This window comes from Megascapheus bottae, chromosome 35, assembly GCF_031878675.1.
Source record: "Megascapheus bottae isolate mThoBot1 chromosome 35, mThoBot2.hap1, whole genome shotgun sequence".
Classification (NCBI taxonomy): domain Eukaryota; kingdom Metazoa; phylum Chordata; class Mammalia; order Rodentia; family Geomyidae; genus Megascapheus; species Megascapheus bottae.
Window position 1 is genome coordinate 5,767,185 of NC_143543.1, and position 17,766 is coordinate 5,784,950.

The 17,766-nt window shown below is 36.0% G+C and overlaps 1 pseudogene; it reads left to right on the plus strand.

Moving 5' to 3' along the window:
• The window catches only part of LOC150042557 (vomeronasal type-2 receptor 116-like), a 43,633-nt pseudogene extending 32,386 nt beyond the window's left edge, over window positions 1–11,247 (plus strand).
• Window positions 11,248–17,766: the final 6,519 nt, after the last annotated feature.

Here is a 17,766-nt window from a genome sequence, read left to right on the forward strand (position 1 = left end):
CAGTTTATCATGGTCCCTCACCGTTGCACCAAGGACTCAAAACCAGGGCTTTGTGCATACTAGGAAAGCACTCTATCACTAGGTCACCCTCCCATCCCGCAACACTGTCTTTTATCTCACTCCAGTGACAATCTCTATCAAGAAGACTAAGAATATATGCTGCCAAAAATAAAGGTAAATGGGAAACCAACACATGATTAATACAAGGTAATGCATGTGATAAGGAAATTGTTATGTATTTTTTACAAGAAACTATATTTTTTGTAGTCTCAGTTCCCATTTCATGCACACACACATGTACAGGTCTTAATAATATATGATGAGAATTTTAGAAATAAGTGGTACAAATTCTATAAAATTAAATGAATGTACTATTATAATAGACAATTGGAATCTTATTAGAAAGTACAGAATGTGTTATAGCCTTGAAGTAGCTCTGTTCTTAAGGGCCAAGTTCATGGAATTTGGTTCTATTTTATCAAGCAGAAAATAGAGTGTTGTTTGTAATATATTGTAATGGAGAAGTATTCCATGTACTCATATTTTCAGACATATACATCATGAAAATATCTCATATATATATGTAAAGTTTACTCAAAATATCTGTTTAAAAAAGAAAATTCAAAATGTGTATGCACAACCCAATTTTGGCATTAACTTATTGATTTGAAATTACTAATTTCATTGCTATCATTGCCTCCTAATACAATACAAAATGGATGCATTCATGGAGGCTCCGTATGTGGAATTTTTATTGGAACTTGCTTGAATCCAGCTAGCAATGTTCTGTGGCTGTTAGGGCAATTGGATGTGTAACTTGACCATATGGGTATGGTAAAATAATCAACTTGGTTGATATGTCATTAGCTAAGACTTTTTTTCTGACCATTTCACTCTGCATCTGACATGACATCCTCTGATGCAATCCAATCGCTTTCATGGAAATAGTTTCTTAACACAAATGTTGGACCAAAGATGACTTCATCCCTCGGGTACCATTATCTGCAGTCTTTGTGGAAATCCATCGCACTAGGGCTGAAGAAGGATAATCTGCAATCATATTTTTCAACTCATGTTTTTCTCCTGGTTCCAAGGCAGCAGATGTAGAGCCTCAGGGAAGGGTTTTGCCAGCTCTTCCTGAGAAGTCACAAGAGGCTTCAATGAAAGGTAAGCTACAGCGCACATCTCTGTCAGTAAAAAGACACATATGCATATATATATATAAAGATATATTGATATACATATCTGACATTATGGGCTTCACTTCTACCAAGAATTTCAGCTGTGTAGATGCTTCAGGGATGTGCCTTTTGATTTTCACACTCATTATTCTCCAGCTTTCACGCCCTGTCTGGTCCTTGGCTGGCAATAGCTGCTTTTCTACAATGAAACACCGAGCACACATGGATGGAGATGTGATGATTTCTGGGTTTTTCCCTCTCTACACTTTGGGAACAGAAGGCAGTACTGGTGATGCTTCTAGTCATGAAGACCACAAGCCGTAAGTAACTCAACATTGCCTTTTCATGTACTGTTTTATTTTCAGTATAAACTAAGGCTATGAGAACTCCAGGTGCACACATGAATGTTCTCTGTGTTCTCTACCCTGAACTCCCATCCCTATGGACAAGAAGTAGATTACTTTCATTGTATTATCTTGTATCTACTGTGGAGTAATTTTCTATCTGGTGTTAGGAGAGGACTTGGGGTTTGTCATTATTCCAGGGCTGTAACCTCTACATTTTATTCCAGATTCCCTGTATCTCCTCCACACCAGCTGCCACTGTAGAAGATGAAGTAATGCTATTACAAACAACCTGAATCAATGGCATGAGTTCTGTACTAAAGGCTGCAGACACAATTCCTTCCATGATGATCAATGTTCTGAGATTTATTCGCTAATACTTACGTTGTGAGGGCAGTTATAAAAATTATTATTGTAGGGTAGTGGCTTAGGACTGTGGTTCTAACTACTAAGGAGCCTTCTGTCTGATGATTGAGGCATGTAGCCAGCCAGTGAGACATTTATCTTCAATTGACCACCCAAATATGGAAGGAGACCTGTAAGTGAAATGCCAGAGTTCTAGGCTTGAGAACATAAACTCAAGGAGAACATTTTGCCACTGATTTCATACTCTAGAAGACACACACACACACACACACACACACACACACACACACACACACACACACTTTATTGTAGGCAAGTAATCACTGTTTCCAACTAAGCCTTGTATCATTGTTTCATGTCAGATATGCTTCACAATCTAGACATAAACAGTAATAAATATCTCTCACTAATAAATGCTGCATTAAAGAAAATAACTTGAAAAAAAGAACAGAATTTCATGATAATCTGGAAACATATTCCTTGCCTGTTGCAGGATAAGATGTCATTGCCTCTATATTTTCATTCTTCTCAATTGCTTGTTTGACAAGTGTATCCTGAGATTGCCTCCCATAGTTTGAAGACAAGGTGGCATTGCTAAAAATTATTCTCTTCCCTGGTATAGAAAATGTGTATCTTTATATGGTGCTGGTATGTTTGCTTATCTGTATTTCTGTTCTGCTGCTATTGGGAACTGTTCCTGAACTAATTCGCTCAAGGATATTGCTCTTCCACTTGAGCCACAGGTTCATATCTGGTACTTTTGGTTGTTAACATTAAATTAAGAATCTCTCATACACCCAGCCTAAGATGAGTTAAGTGCATGATCCTCAGATGTCAGCTTCAAGAGAAATTAGAAATACAGGCATGAAGAATCAGTACCCAGCTTAGCACATTTTACTTACTCCCCTCTAATTACCCATGTTTTGTTGATTTTCCTTCTCTTAATTTCCCAGAATATGTGTGAGTATTTTTATTAGCATTCTAAGAAACATTAAATGTTATACTTTCAGCCGGTGGGTGTTTCTTAGATATCCATAGATATGAAGAGAAGTGTAGTTTGGATTAAGTGAAATTTTATGCGTTGTATTGAGCACAGATAGCAATATTTGCTGATGAATGTCTTTTCTGTAGATAAGTGGTCTACTGCAATTAGATATTAGTAAGTTCGATAGGTAACACAATTCTACACCCACTGATGTTCCAAAAACATTATTATATTATTATAAATTATGGTACTCTGCCAACTGTCTGGCTCCTATTATATTTCTATTATCATAGCACTTACATTGATTGCAGTCACCTTCTCTGTTGGTGACTATTTTACACCTTCTCCCACATCCTATTTTCTCTCTCATATCTCTAATTTTTACCGTTCATTTTCAGCTTTGTTATATTGGTAAAATTACAGATATGAGCCACTAATGTTTAGTTTGCTTTGCACTCATGATTGGCTTTTCTCTCAAGGCTGATGCTCTACCACTTGTGCCACATCTCCACTTCTGCTTATGTTGATTAACTGGATATAAGAATGTCAATTGGTTTTTCTACCCTAGGTGGCTTTTACTAAAGATCCTTAAATATCAGGATCCTGTTAAGTTAGAATGACAGATACAGCTATGTTTTAATTATTTGAAGTATCTCCAGTTTTTAGTTTTTATATACATCATTGAAACCCTAATTCTTTTGGATTTTCAAATTTTTAATTTGTTTATTACTTAGTATTATATTTTAAAAGAGTACATTGTGGCATATATATATATATATATGCACTATATACGCACTCAGTTCTTTTGGAACAAATTTCCTTCTGTCTTCATGTATTTTCTACTAGAAACTTAAGCAATGTTTTTCAGAAGCTACCTCTGCGTTTCGGGAACAATCACATCAAAACTGGCTGGTCGGTTCCATACAGAGTTAGATATCGCTATAAATGTGCATGATTGACTAATAGGACCAGATGTTAATATATGTCAATGTATTTTAAAAGACATCATTTAAATTAGAAATTTATACTTGTCATGGGATTTATGTGCAGAACTTCATGAAAGAAGAAAATGAGCTAGGAAAATGTAAACTTGTTCTATCTCCACAGGATCCTTCAAGGTAATAATCTGCAGGCTTTTTCCTTAAGAAATTTTTCTAATAAATTGTATGTTTTCAGAATACAATGAACAAATTAATTAATGTATCCAAAGTGTCTACTTACTAACAACTACAAGAGAATGTCATTTACATGCCCTATTACTAGCATGCACCTCCAGCTTACACTGCTTCTCTTGAGTTTTTGTATGCTTGATGTCATCACAAGATAAATTGAGTGACTCAAGACATAAGATTTTTTTACAGTGGCGCTAGCTACTCCAAGATAAAGACCATAGAATTTTGGGGGTCTCATGAAAGCATAATCCATATTTGATGGTAATACATACTTGATGGATAAAAGGATTTTGCTGTAGTGCCTGAAGTAATGGAGAATGAACATGGTGTCCCTCAGCTTAAGTTTCTGGATCTCATGCCTATCTTCATCTAATCTTATAGAAAGCAGAAGATAGGGCCAGGAGTTTGGCCTAGTGGTAGAGTGTTTGCCTACCAAGCACAAAGACCCAGGTTTTATTCCCCAGTACCACATACACAGAAAAAGCCAGAAAGTGGTGCTTTGACTCAAGTGGTAGAGTTCTGGCTTTGAGAATACCCTCAGGCCCTGAGTTTAATCTTCAGGACTGGCAAAAATTATAAGACAGTACATTCCTATTACACCCCAATCGATGGTAATGTTAATATAGTCATTTGAAGAGAAGCAAGCATTCAATCCATCAAAGTTGTGTGGTTTGAAGTATGTCTGCCAAATTTTAATACTCATTTCCCAGGTTTATCTTCAAGAACTACCAGTTCATTTTGGCCTTGTCTTTTGCTATCGAAGAGATCAACAAAAACCCTGCACTTTTATATAACTTGACTCTGGGGTTCAATATCCGTAATGTTCAAACTGAAGCTTGGAATGTGTTTAAAAATCTCTTCATTAGCCTCTTTGATAATTACATCGTTCCACACTACTCTTGTATGAGAGACAGCAAGACTATAGCAGTTCTTACAGGACCATCAGGATTAACATTTGCCCAAATTGGGACAATTCTGGACCTCTACAGATTTCCACAGGTAAGGGGGGGGGAAGAATTGAGTGAAATTTAAAAAAATGTCTCATTTGGTGCCATTTCACATATAAGAAACAAATGATATGAAGAGACTAGATTAATGATCCCATCAAATTTCGTGATAAGAAAGAGTAGGATTTCAAGGTAATGGAATTATACTCTCATTGTTCAGCATAGATTTTGGAAAAATGTAGAGTACACAAATGGATTATTTGAAATTTAAGCCTTATCCACTATTTTCTTTAAAAATCAGAATATGTTAAAGATTTTTAAAGTTGAAGGTTAGGTTGAGCTGGGTACTAGTGGTTCAGAACTCTAATCCTAATTGCATAGAAGAGTTAACACCAGTTCACCAGCAAGAAGCAGAAAATAAAATGTGGTTCAAGCTGTAGAGTGCTAGCCTTGAGAGAAAATGCCAAGGAAGTGCATGAGACCCTGAGTCTACCCTTGTACTATTACCTCCAGCCCCCTGACACAGCTCCATGTATGATATTATGTAGAATGAAGTAAGTCATCCTCAGAAAGAGAAAAGGGGCATGTATCCTCTCATATCTGCAAGTTAAGTCTAAAATATGAACAGGAATTATAAAATAAATACTGACAACCCTATTTTTTGCATTTATAAAGAATTCAACATTAAAACCTCTCTGATAAACTAAACATCTAAAAATGAACACTAGGAAAATGAAGTATATCTTGTCAGAGTGGTGTAGGTGTTAAGGGAAAATACAAAATTGAAGTAAAATTGGGAGTACAGTTTTGCAATATACAACAATATTCAGTGTGCATGTGTGAAGATGATTACGAGCATCAGGGGTGAGTAGAGTTGGTATAGATGGGAAAAGTTGATGGAAATAATTACAAAGGTCAAACAGCAATGCGCTAAGGGATGTGTTGTGAACTATTAAAATTATTAAATACTTAAAGAAAATCCTACCTTTCACCTATCAACTGTTAAAACTCAGTATACAATATGATTAAGTTTGTGATGGATAGAAATCTCATTCCAGAACAACCAGTTTTCATTCCCTTTAGCTTACCTTTGGGCCTTTTGATCATGCCTAAGTGACCACAATAAGTTTCCTGCTCTCTATCAGATGGCCTCAAAGGATACATGGATAGCCACTGCCATGGTCTCCTTACTGCTTCACTTCAGCTGGAACTGGGTGGGATTGTTAATCTCTCAAGATAACAGTGGTTTATGGATTCTTCCTGAACTGAAAGAAGAGATGGCCAAGAATAGCATTTGTGCTGCATTTGAACTAACAATCCCAACCTATGCCCTATCATTAAAATTCATTGCACTTTATGTCCAGATTAATAAATCTTCAGCAAGTGTCATCATTATATATGGTGATAATGAATCCCTACTAGATTTCATGAGGTGTGTTGAGCAATATTTCATAAAAGGAAAAGTTTGTATCAGGAACTCACAGTGGGATTTAACAATGAAGAAGAGATATTTTATGCTAGGTTCATTCCATGTACCTCTCAGTTTTTCATACCATCACCCAGATGTTTCAGGATTCACAAAATTTGTTAAGGCAGTTGATCCTTCCAAATACCCAAAAGACTTCTTCCTTGCTTGGCTATGGTTTCTCTCTTTTAATTGCTCAAATTCTGAATCTGACTGTGTTAAATGGGAGAACTGTCCTCAGGATGCTTCCTTGGATTGGCTACCTGGGCACATTTTTGACATGACTATCTCTGGAGATAGTTACAATATATACAACGCTGTGTATGCTGTGGCCCAAGCTATGCATGAGTTGCATCTTTATCAAACAGAAGTGCAAACAATGGGAAATATAATGGGGACAGGGCCTTCTCCAGCACAGGTAAAGCCTTTTGTTCAGTGGCACATATAATGAGGAATGTCACTTCTTAGATGTTTTTCTTACTGTATGAAGTTAAATATTTCAGGTATGTTTCCAAACTCAAGAAACTATACTTGTTTAAATGTCTTTGAGGCACTCCAGACACATGTTCATGTGCTTTAGGAAAAGCAGTCCAGAAATAAGGAGAAACTAAATCTATGTTCTATAAATTAATTCACTTATGAACAACTTCCACATACCATAGTTGATGTTCTGTAAAGTATAAATGCACCTTTTCTCTGGGAATTTCTTATGTAATAGTGAAGGATGATATGCTGAATAGAATTAAACCTAGTTTTCAAAACTAGCATAGCTTCCTTCTACTTTTGGCATTAATAATGTAGGAAGCACAAACTAGAGACATCCATAAAATTAGTGCATGTGGCAAACTCTAGCTAGGCAACTGAGAATTGTCTTATGCACGACTGTGGAACTGGTTTCTCTTGAAAAGAGGCCTTCCATTCCTATGGATTCAGAAAGATTGTGTTTACTCCTCCATAGATTTTTTTCTGGTTAACATCCTCATGGTTCTCTGCTATTTTTGAATTCTAAATAAAAATTATAGGAATTCAGGAGTGTTTCTTAATTCAGGTTTTCTGTCTTAACCATAAAATGTTGGATCCTTTTAGCTGCATCATTTTCTGAAGAATATCCAATTTCACAATCCTTCAGGAGATCAAGTGATTTTGGATGAGAAAAATAAGTTGGAGACAGAGTAAATATTGTAAATATTTGGAGTTTTCCAGAAGGTCTTGAACTTAAAGTGAAGTTAGGAAAATTTTCTCCATATGCTCTACATGGTCATCAGCTTTCTTTATCTGAAGATATGGAACAGTGGGCAATAGGAACAACAGAGGTGTGTTTGATTTAATTATAACTATTTCAATGATGCATAAATAAGTGAAACTCTCCCTTAAAATGTGTTTCTGATTGAACAACAGCAATTTACTCCTGAAATAATACTACTCAGGTGACTGAGATCAATCCAAGCAAGAACATGTAGTAGACTCTTATCATCATTTAACCACCTAAAAATAAAAAAATTTGGCTGCTCATAGCTCACGCCCAGAATCCTATGTACTTAGAAGATTTCCAACCTCAGTGTTAAGATAATAAGTCAGTTTATAGCTGGACTTGTCAGAAAATCTCACAGGAGTATCAAAAAATCTGTATTACCCTGTGCATCAAGTGGTAGAATACTCACCTGTAGCAAAAAAGAAATAATTGAAAATCCAAAGATCAGTGCACAGACATCAACTGAAGCTCCAGGATAAATACTAAAGTGAAAAAATAAATTAGTAGTTCCTAATGTTGATTTACAATATTTTCATAAAATATAAATTAAATATGTTTTAGCATGTTTATAACACTCTGACAAAGTACCTGAGGAATCCCCATATGTGAATGATAGCTTTCTTTTCCCTTTTATGTGGTAGTTTCATTCAATAGTTAGTTGCCTTGCTACTTAGGCATCTTTGGTTATATCATTAAATTACTGAAAGGGATATGTGAAAAGATTCTCACTTCATGGACTCTAGAAAAGAAAGAAAAACAATATAGTGAGTATGGAGTTCACAAAATCATTTAAAAGGGAGGCCTGAGCATCTTCTAAATCTTCAAAGATGAATATTCCTTTTGCTCTTCACAATTTCACAGGTGAGTAGGAGACACCATATAATGGTGTGAATCCAAGGGAGCTCCACTGGGCTGACCAATAATATTTACTTTCTTTTTTAATTTTTAATATATTTTATTGCAATTAATAGAATGATTACATTATATTCACCAGATAGAAGGTGCATTACTTAACGATCATTTACTTTCTACTAACAAGTAGTTCACCAGGCTAGAGACTAAGGCTATAACTCATAAGACTTTTGTGATCATGTGACATTCTTATGATCACAGAATTCAATTTACTGACTGGATTACATGCATAAAATATGATGCTTAATCATCCAGTTTCTTTAAAACTATGGACCTTTTGCTATGTTAGTTAAAATTCTATGAAGTTACACATATATATCATATTTCCGTCAGCGTCCTAACTCTGTCTGCAGTCAAAGTTGTAGTCCTGGATTCAGGAAATCCCTTCAGGTGGGAAAGGCTGCCTGTTGCTTTGATTGCACACCTTGCTCAGAAGATGATATTGCTAATGAGACAGGTAAGTTCATGACTGAGGGAGAAATTTATACTCTCTCCTACACTCTCCCAATACATAGAGTTCAATGGAAGATATTTTGTATTAGTATTTCAGAATCAAATTCTTCCTTCCATCAGTTAACAATCTAGTTGCAACAAAGATGATAAAGCTTCTTGAAGAATGAAACAAATAGGGTTAATTTTCTGTTCTTCTGTATGCATGTTTATACAGGTTGTCAGTGATACAAATTAAACTGCTATCATATTTTGAGCAATACTTTGATAAGTACAGTGTCTTCAAAATTGTATTTAAGACACAAAATAAGGCTGAGCACCAGTGGCTCATGCCTGTAATCATAGCTACTCAGCAGGTTGAGATCTGAGGAAGGATTACAGATCAAAGCTAGCCCAGGCACCAAAATCCGTGAGACTCTTGAGACTCTTATCTCCAATTAACACCCAGAAAACCAGAAATGGCACTGTGGCTCAAGGGGTAGAGCAATAGCTTTGAGCTGAAGAGCTCAGGGACAGCACCTAGGCCCAGAATTCAAGCCCCACGACCAACACCCAATATGTTCTATACACATATACATTTATATGTATATATGTATATATGTGTGTGTGTACATAATGTGTATACACACACACACACACACACACACACTTTCACTTCTTTATTTCCTTGTATTCACAACTGTTCTTGCAATAGAGCAAGTGCTGTAAGTTGTCTTTGTAGTAAGAAGAAAAAAGTGTTGTACATAGCATAATTTTACCAGTTCAAACTGTGATTTTATTCTCCGTTCTCCACCACCTAACAGAGGCATAGGAGAGGCAAATCTAAAACTTCAAGAAAAGGTCGCTACACTTATATTTCAAAGAGACAGAGAGGGAAGTGCAAGCTATACTATCCAAGATTTTGAATGAGATATTTAAGTTGTACATTCAGGAATATTATGACATCATGGATAGGTGCTGAAAACAGTTGTGAAGGTATGAAAAAATGACAACAAATAGTGTGTGATAGTCACTGCAAGTAAAAAAATGTTTCAATCAGAATGAAAGTAAGAAAATGTGAGCAGGACTGAGGGAACATGATGAAGACATAAAAATAATTTTGTACTAAAAATAACATGTACTACATGTCTGGTAGTACTTGGTGATATTTACTTCATGCCAGTAAGTATTGACATTTTGGAATTATCTCTATATAGAGAGACCTTTATTTCCTTTTACATCCTGGGAAGTGACTAATGCTTAATTTTTCACCAGATATGGAGCACTGTATGAAGTGCCCAGATCATCAGTATGCCAACACAGAGAGAAACCAATGCCTCCCAAGAGCTGAAAGTTTCTTGGATTTTAGAGAACCACTTGGGATGGTCTTGGCCTGCATGGCTCTTGGTTTATCTACACAGCGGTTGTTCTTGGGGTCTTTCTGAAATATCACAATACCCCCATTGTCAAGGCTAATAACCAGATTCTCAGCTACATCCTTCTCATCTGCCTCATCTTCAGTTTTCTCTGTTCCTTGCTTTTTATTGGTCGTCCCAACACAGTCACCTGCATTCTATAGCAAGTCACATTTGGACTTGTGTTCACTATAGCTGTTTCCTCGGTCTTGGCCAAAACTGTAACTGTAGTTCTGGCCTTCAAGGTCACTTCTCCAAGGAGACGGATGAGGCGGCTGCTAATATCTGGAGCTCCTAATTTCATCATTCCCATCAGCACCCTGATCCAGATGACTCTCTGTAGAATTTGGCTGGGAACCTCTCCTCCATTCATTGATATAGAGGCACACTCTGAACATGGTCACCTCATCATCCTGTGTAACACAGGCTCCCTCACTCTTTTCTATTCTGTCCTGGGATACCTGGGCTTCCTGGCCCTGATCAGTTTCATTGTGGCTTTCCTGGCCAGGAACCTCCCTGACACCTTCAATGAGGCCAAGTTCCTGACATTCAGCATGTTACTGTTCTGTAGTGTCTGGCTCACTTTTCTGCCTGTTTATAACAGTACCAAGGGGAAGTTAATGGTTGCTACCGAGGTGTTCTCAATATTGACATCTAGTGCTGGGCTACTGGGCTGCATCTTTGTCCCCAAGTGCTATATTATCTTGTTAAGGCCAGATAGAAATTTTCTGCCTGGCTTCCGGGACAAAACACAAACTGGGAGAAATAAACACTCTTAAGATGAAACCTAAATGTTTTATTAGCTGGATTCCTTTTTTACATGAGGGTATTAGTCTATATTGTTGGAATCACTCAATGAATAACTCTCACTAAGTTCTCTAGTAATATTTCACTCACAAATTGAAGCCAGAGGCAGGTAAAATTTAATTTTACCTGTATATATATATATATATATATATATACAGTCTTTCTATATACTTTCCACTTAGTCCATCATCTACTTGAGTATATTTTCAATATTCTATTCTTTTCCTATTGTTGCTTTCTTAATAATTTGCCTAAAATTTATTTTTTGATGTCAAATCTGCCACTTCAACTGAAATCCTGCAAATCAACTCTGGGTCCTGTGCTCCACACTAGTTCTTTAGCACTTGAGTCACACTTTCTTATTTGGTTCTTTGTTGGTTAAGTAAAAATAATATTCACAGTGACTTTCCTCATCAGTTTGGCTTGAAACCATGATTACTATATCTCAGTTTCCTGAGTAGCTAATACTATGAACATTTTTCCAAATTTTACAGAGATCACTGTCTGCACATCACTATACTGCTTAATTCTCAATAAAATTCTTCAATATTTTCCTCATAACCAATTTCCATGTTTCTGCATGCTAGTTAGAGTGTACTTTGTTTAGCAATTGTTTATATCTAATCTTAATTTTTTATAATATATTTTTATTGTAATAATAGAAGGGTTACATTATATTCATCACATAGAAGGTGCATTACTTCACACACATTGACACCCTTTCTCATGCCTTGGTCCCTATTTCCCTCCCCCCACCCCTTCCTATCATCTGGTTTTCCTCCCTTCCCTATCTGACTTCAAATATCCAAATAGGCATATATACAATATATCAGATAACAAAGTAAAATTCTGTAACAATATGAGATAACCAAGGGACAACAAAAGAGATGAGAGATAACATAGTACATTAAAGACAACAAGAACTCAGAATATGGCTTTTCTTTCTATATCCTGGAGGCCCATTCATTTAGCTTCATTCTATATGGCCTTAAGTATCTAGGTTTTGTTCTATTGTAAATCTCTGCTAGTAGAGCCCAAGGTTTCTACTGATTATGACAAATGACGGAAACTATTGAGCCTATGTTCCTTTGAATCTGGCTTACTTCACTTAATATGATTTTTTTCTAAGCCTTTCCCTTTCCTTAAAAATGGGGCGATGTCATTCTTTCTGACAGCAGCATAGAATTCCATTGTGTATAAATATCACATCTTGTTGATCCACTCATCAACTAAGGTCTAGTCTCAATTTTTTTGCAATATTATTCAATATGTTTTGTTTCCATTTGCCTCCCCTCAGCTTTACTTTCATCTACTTTCTTTTCTTCCCTCTATGCTTTCTCTGTATGAGTTTTAGAATTTCAACCATGGGTTGTCGATGCTACAAAATACACTTCAATTGTGTCTCTCAATTTATTGGATTTATAGAGTAATAGCAAAGGAAAGACTAGATAGAAAATAGCTTGTTCATGGATCTATATACTTTTCAATCTATTCCGGTTTAATCAACTTAAAATATTTCACATACAAAATTCTATATATTAGATATATACATATTTCTCCTTTACCCAAATATTACATTTTTCTCTTTTACCTAACTTTTACAGTGGAAATATAACAATGTATTTGCAAAAAGTCATTGTTTTTATATTCATTTTAAAAGGCATACTATTAGTAAATGTTTTGCTTCCAGTCCTTGGGCTTAAACTCAGGGCCTTGGTACTGTCCTTGGGCTTTCTCAAGGCTAGCACTCTACCACTTGAGCCACAAGACCACTTCCAGGTTTTCTACATATGTGGCATCAAGAAATCAAACCCAGGGCTTTTTCTATGTATGTGGCATCAAGTAATTGAACCCAGGGCACTCTATCACTAAGCCATGATCCTGGCCTTAAGCGAATATTTCTAAGTCATTATTATTTTTATTAGTTCCTATGGAAGTTCATATTTTACCTTCTTGATTTTTACAATTTCATAAGTATGATTGAATTAATATTACTGAATATAACACTGATTATTATTCAGCATCAATCAATTACTATTCATCACAACACATGAATTTCCCAGTATTCACTATGCAGATGTGCAATTGCCTGTTGCCACCAGAGTTAGCCAAACCTTGGAAATTCATACTGAATTTTAACATGAATTTAAAGATGAGAGATAAGAGCCCATAGCCAAGTTAGAAACACTGAGACACAGAGACAACATCTCAGACAGTCTGAAAAATGAAAAATCATGGTTCCCCACAGTAGACATGTTCATTTGCTCTTAGACAACAGCATTCTTTGAATTTCACTTAAAAATATTTTCCTTTATTTTTGGTCCTTCTATCCTCTGCCTTTTTTAGTCCATTTGTCCCTGTATGTCTGTCTATGAATTAGACTGTATTTGTATCCATTTGGCTCTATCTAATTGGCTGATCATGTTATAATTTTTGTTGAGATTGATTTATCTCTTACAACAGACTAATTCTCTGCCTAATATTATATGTAATGCCCTTTCCTGAAACACAGTTCCCATACCCAAATGAAACTTAAGGATTATTTAGATAGGGGATATCTGACTATGATTTTAAACATCTGAGTTAAAGTCTTTGGATTGACTGTTACTTTAAATTATATAAAAGTCATTGAAAGATCTAGATGATACTGATAAAAAATTTGCTGAAATATAAGTTAAATGAAAATATAGAAAGCCTACAAAAGGCTATGTGTGACTGTGATTTTTCAAGGAATTCAATAGAAAACTGAATGAATTCTAAGAGGAGAGCCAAATGAATCAATAGACTTTTTGCTAAATGACATGAGAGAAGAAATGGAAAATCAAATCAAAGAGATCCCAAAAGTTCAATAAAGAGTGTAAAGCCATCAAAAATAATGTCTGAGAAACAAACACAATACGAATTCTTGATCAGATGATGTAGAATATAGAGTCTAGGGAATCAAAGGCTATATATTATTCAGGAAGAAGAAAAATCTCAGAAAAAATATAGGAAGCAAGAAATATTATTTACAAGAATGGAGGACTCAATCACATGATCTAATTGTAGACTAGCGCATATTGAATAAAGTCCAAAGAAGGAAGAATAAGCGAGAAAAATAACTGAATTCTAGCGGAAAACTTTCCAAATATCCAAAATGATAGGCCTAGTTAGAATAAAGAAGCCTGTAAAACACAAATGCTGAAATGTTCACAAAACGAGTTTGATTAGCATATAAAATACATATGATATTTTTAAGTCTTTACATTTCCTTATTTTCTATGTAGTATTTCTTGTAGATCAAGTGGGCCGCTGAAAGTAAACATCTGTAGATGACACATTTAACTCAACTCCACATCCAATGACATTCTAGCAATATTTCTCAGTTTTCATATAACATGACACGTGTGCACTTTATCTTGTTGTTATTGGAGTTCCATTCTGCATGTCATTTATTTTGATTATTGTCACTCAAATTTATGTCTGACCATTATTATAGCTTGTCCAACATCCTTTTGTCCTCCCTCGATTTCAATTTCTTCTGTTCATCTTCAGATTTCATAGATAGCTAGGGTTTTAGGCATAAGCCACCAGCGATTATCACTCTTGGTTATCTTTTCTTCTCAAGTGTGGGAGATAGGTGTGTCATGATCTTTTCTAATCCCACTGGCTTGAGTTAATATACTCAGAGCTCAACTTCTGGATCAGCTAGCAGTATAGTCATGTCTGAGCAGTACAGGTAGTTTAATTTACTGAGGTATTTCCAATTCTCTGATTTCCAATTTTCATATAGCTTCACAAAAACTATTTTCTTTTGGATTTTTAATTTTGTGCAATTAGTATAAACTTTCAAACAAGCACATAGTATATTTGCAATAAACATTTCCTCAATTATAAATTCTTTTCCCCCTTTTGCCAGTCCTGGGTCTTTAACTCAGGGTCTGGGCACAGTCCGTGGTTTTTTTTTTATCAAGGCCAGTGCTATATCACATGACACAGGACACCACAACAACCCTTCTGGTTTTATTGTGTATATGATACTGGGGAATCCAAACTTGGGCTTTGTGCATACTAGTCTACAATTAGGCCTTGCTCCTGGCCCCTTTATGTATTTTTCTACTAAACACATTCTAGTAAAATAATCAAGTACCTCTACTGGCTACTATTATTTCTTTCTTTTTTTGTCTATTGGTAACACAAGGTAACTACAAATCCGAACTTCCCTGAATCTCCCACCAACAAGCCTGAAAGTGAGATTCAAAGTAACAGACACAGTGCCCTGTCAAGAGTGTGTCTGAATCCAAGCAAAATACAGGAAAGCTGAACACTCCAAACCATGTAAGTTGTTACCAAGAGAAATGTTAGAGGATTTCATGGAGACTCAAGTTCCCCTAAACTAGAAACACTGCTCTTCATTATTTGGTATTCCATTTGATTTCCTGCTTTTTAAATTTTTATTTTTTTATTCTTCGTTTCATTTGTTTCCTTTTTTTCTTGTTTTACTTCATTTCATTTCTTCTTTCTCGATCATTGCTGTTCTTTCAAATTGTAGATGCAAAGGAAGGTGACTACTACAATTTTTCTATTGTCAACCATGATTAACATATGTAACTTTAAATTAAAATTACAAAATGGAATGGCTAACACTATAGGAATATACATTTTTTAATAAAAATCAAAGATTGTATCATGATTTCACAACGGGATTTGCAGCGAGAAGGTAAAATTTCATAAAAGGCTCAATCCATGAACTTTTCATTTTTCATACCATCATTCAGACAGTTGTAGATTCAGTTTTTATCATGGAATTTAATCCTTCCAAATTTAAAAAAAAACCTTTCTCCTTGGTTATCTGGGTTTACTTTTGTTTCTGAGCTCAATTTCATAATGGTTGCTTGAGCAAACATTTTTTTGAAATGACCATTTCTGAAAAATTAGAAAGTACATAATGCTGTGTGTATTGTGGCCCAAGCCAACTATGAAATGTTTTTTCAACACACAGCAGAACCAGCAATGAGAAATAGGGTCAGAATGGTGACTTCTCCTCCACAGTTAATACTTTCCATGCTGAAAGGAACACACCATGAAGAAAGAATTTTCTTAAGGAATTTTACGGGTTATTAGGCTATTTTCAGAATTTTTACAAGAGTCTATGAGAAAGTAGAGGTATTTAAAGAATTATTAGACATAAGATGGCTCTGAGATCCAATCTCAGTCTTCCAGCTACAAGTCTGAACTCTTTCTGTTCTCCAGTATGATAAAGTATCCCATGGGACTTTAGGAACTAATGTGTTGCAGTCCAAAAATGGCCCAGTGAGCTAAATTCATTTCCTCCCTCTGTTTGTAGGTTGGCCCAGATGCAATGAGTAGAAAAGAAGAAAATATGTGAAAGATTTGAAAATATCTGAAAAAAAGTTCTAGAAGGCTACAAGGTGTTTCAGGTATGAAATGGCATGCCAGCACAGGCCTCAGGAGATTGAGAATATGATGGCAAAAGGCCTAAGCACATACAGACCAAATCCCCATTTATCCTTATTTATAAGTTTGGGCCCCCTTGAGCCTTTAATTTTTACCTTTTTTTAGCTACATATTTTCCATCTGGCAGTGATGGGCCCTGAGGGAATCTAAGGCTGGACAAAGGTCCTAGTGTGTGAGTTCACATCAAATCCACATAGTCTATCATAAGTCACTATACACACTGTCAAGTGAGTTGTGAAGTCTGACTGACACTCTGAGGACAGGACAAAAGTGGTTGGGCCCAGGAGACTGGAAAGGAGCTAGAAAAAGGTAAAGAGTCCATCTTATGACCAGTCATCTGGTGAGGTTGGTTTCTAGTGCTGCTGTAGGATTATTCTAGCTAGAGAAACTCTATTCTATTCTAGCTTTCAGTTGCCTCCCACTCCTCTCCAAGTCTTCTTCTCTGCCCACAGTCCTCATTGGGATATTGTTTCCTTCCTGTACTTATTGTCAGGAAGGCAACCACTTGTTGCATTTTGCTTTGATGGTCAGAGGCCTGCTGATGCTTTCCCTACCAAATGTGTCTTTGTTCCATCTTCTTGCAGAGAGGTGCTAAGGCTCACATCTGTAATCATAGCTAGTTGGGAGGCTGAGACCTGAGGATGACAGTTCAAATCCAACCTTAGCAGGAAAGTCTGTGAGGCTCTTACCTCTAATCAGCCACTAGAAAAACAAGAAATAGAGCTGTGGCTCAGTGTGGTAGAGTGCTAGCATTGAGCAAAAGAGTTCAGCTACAGGGCCGGGAGTTTGGCCTAATGGTAGAGTGTTGCCTAGCATGAACGAAGACCCAGGTTCGATTCTTCGGTACCACATATATAAAAAAGAGAAAAGGCCAAAAGTGGTGCTGAGGCTCAAGTGGTAGAGATCTAGTCAAGAAAAAAACCCAAGGACAGTGCTCGCCCCTGAGCTCAAGCCCAGGACCAGCAAAAAAAAATATGAAAAAAATAGAGTTCAGCTACAGTGCCCAGGTACTGAGTTCAAGAAACACAGAAAAC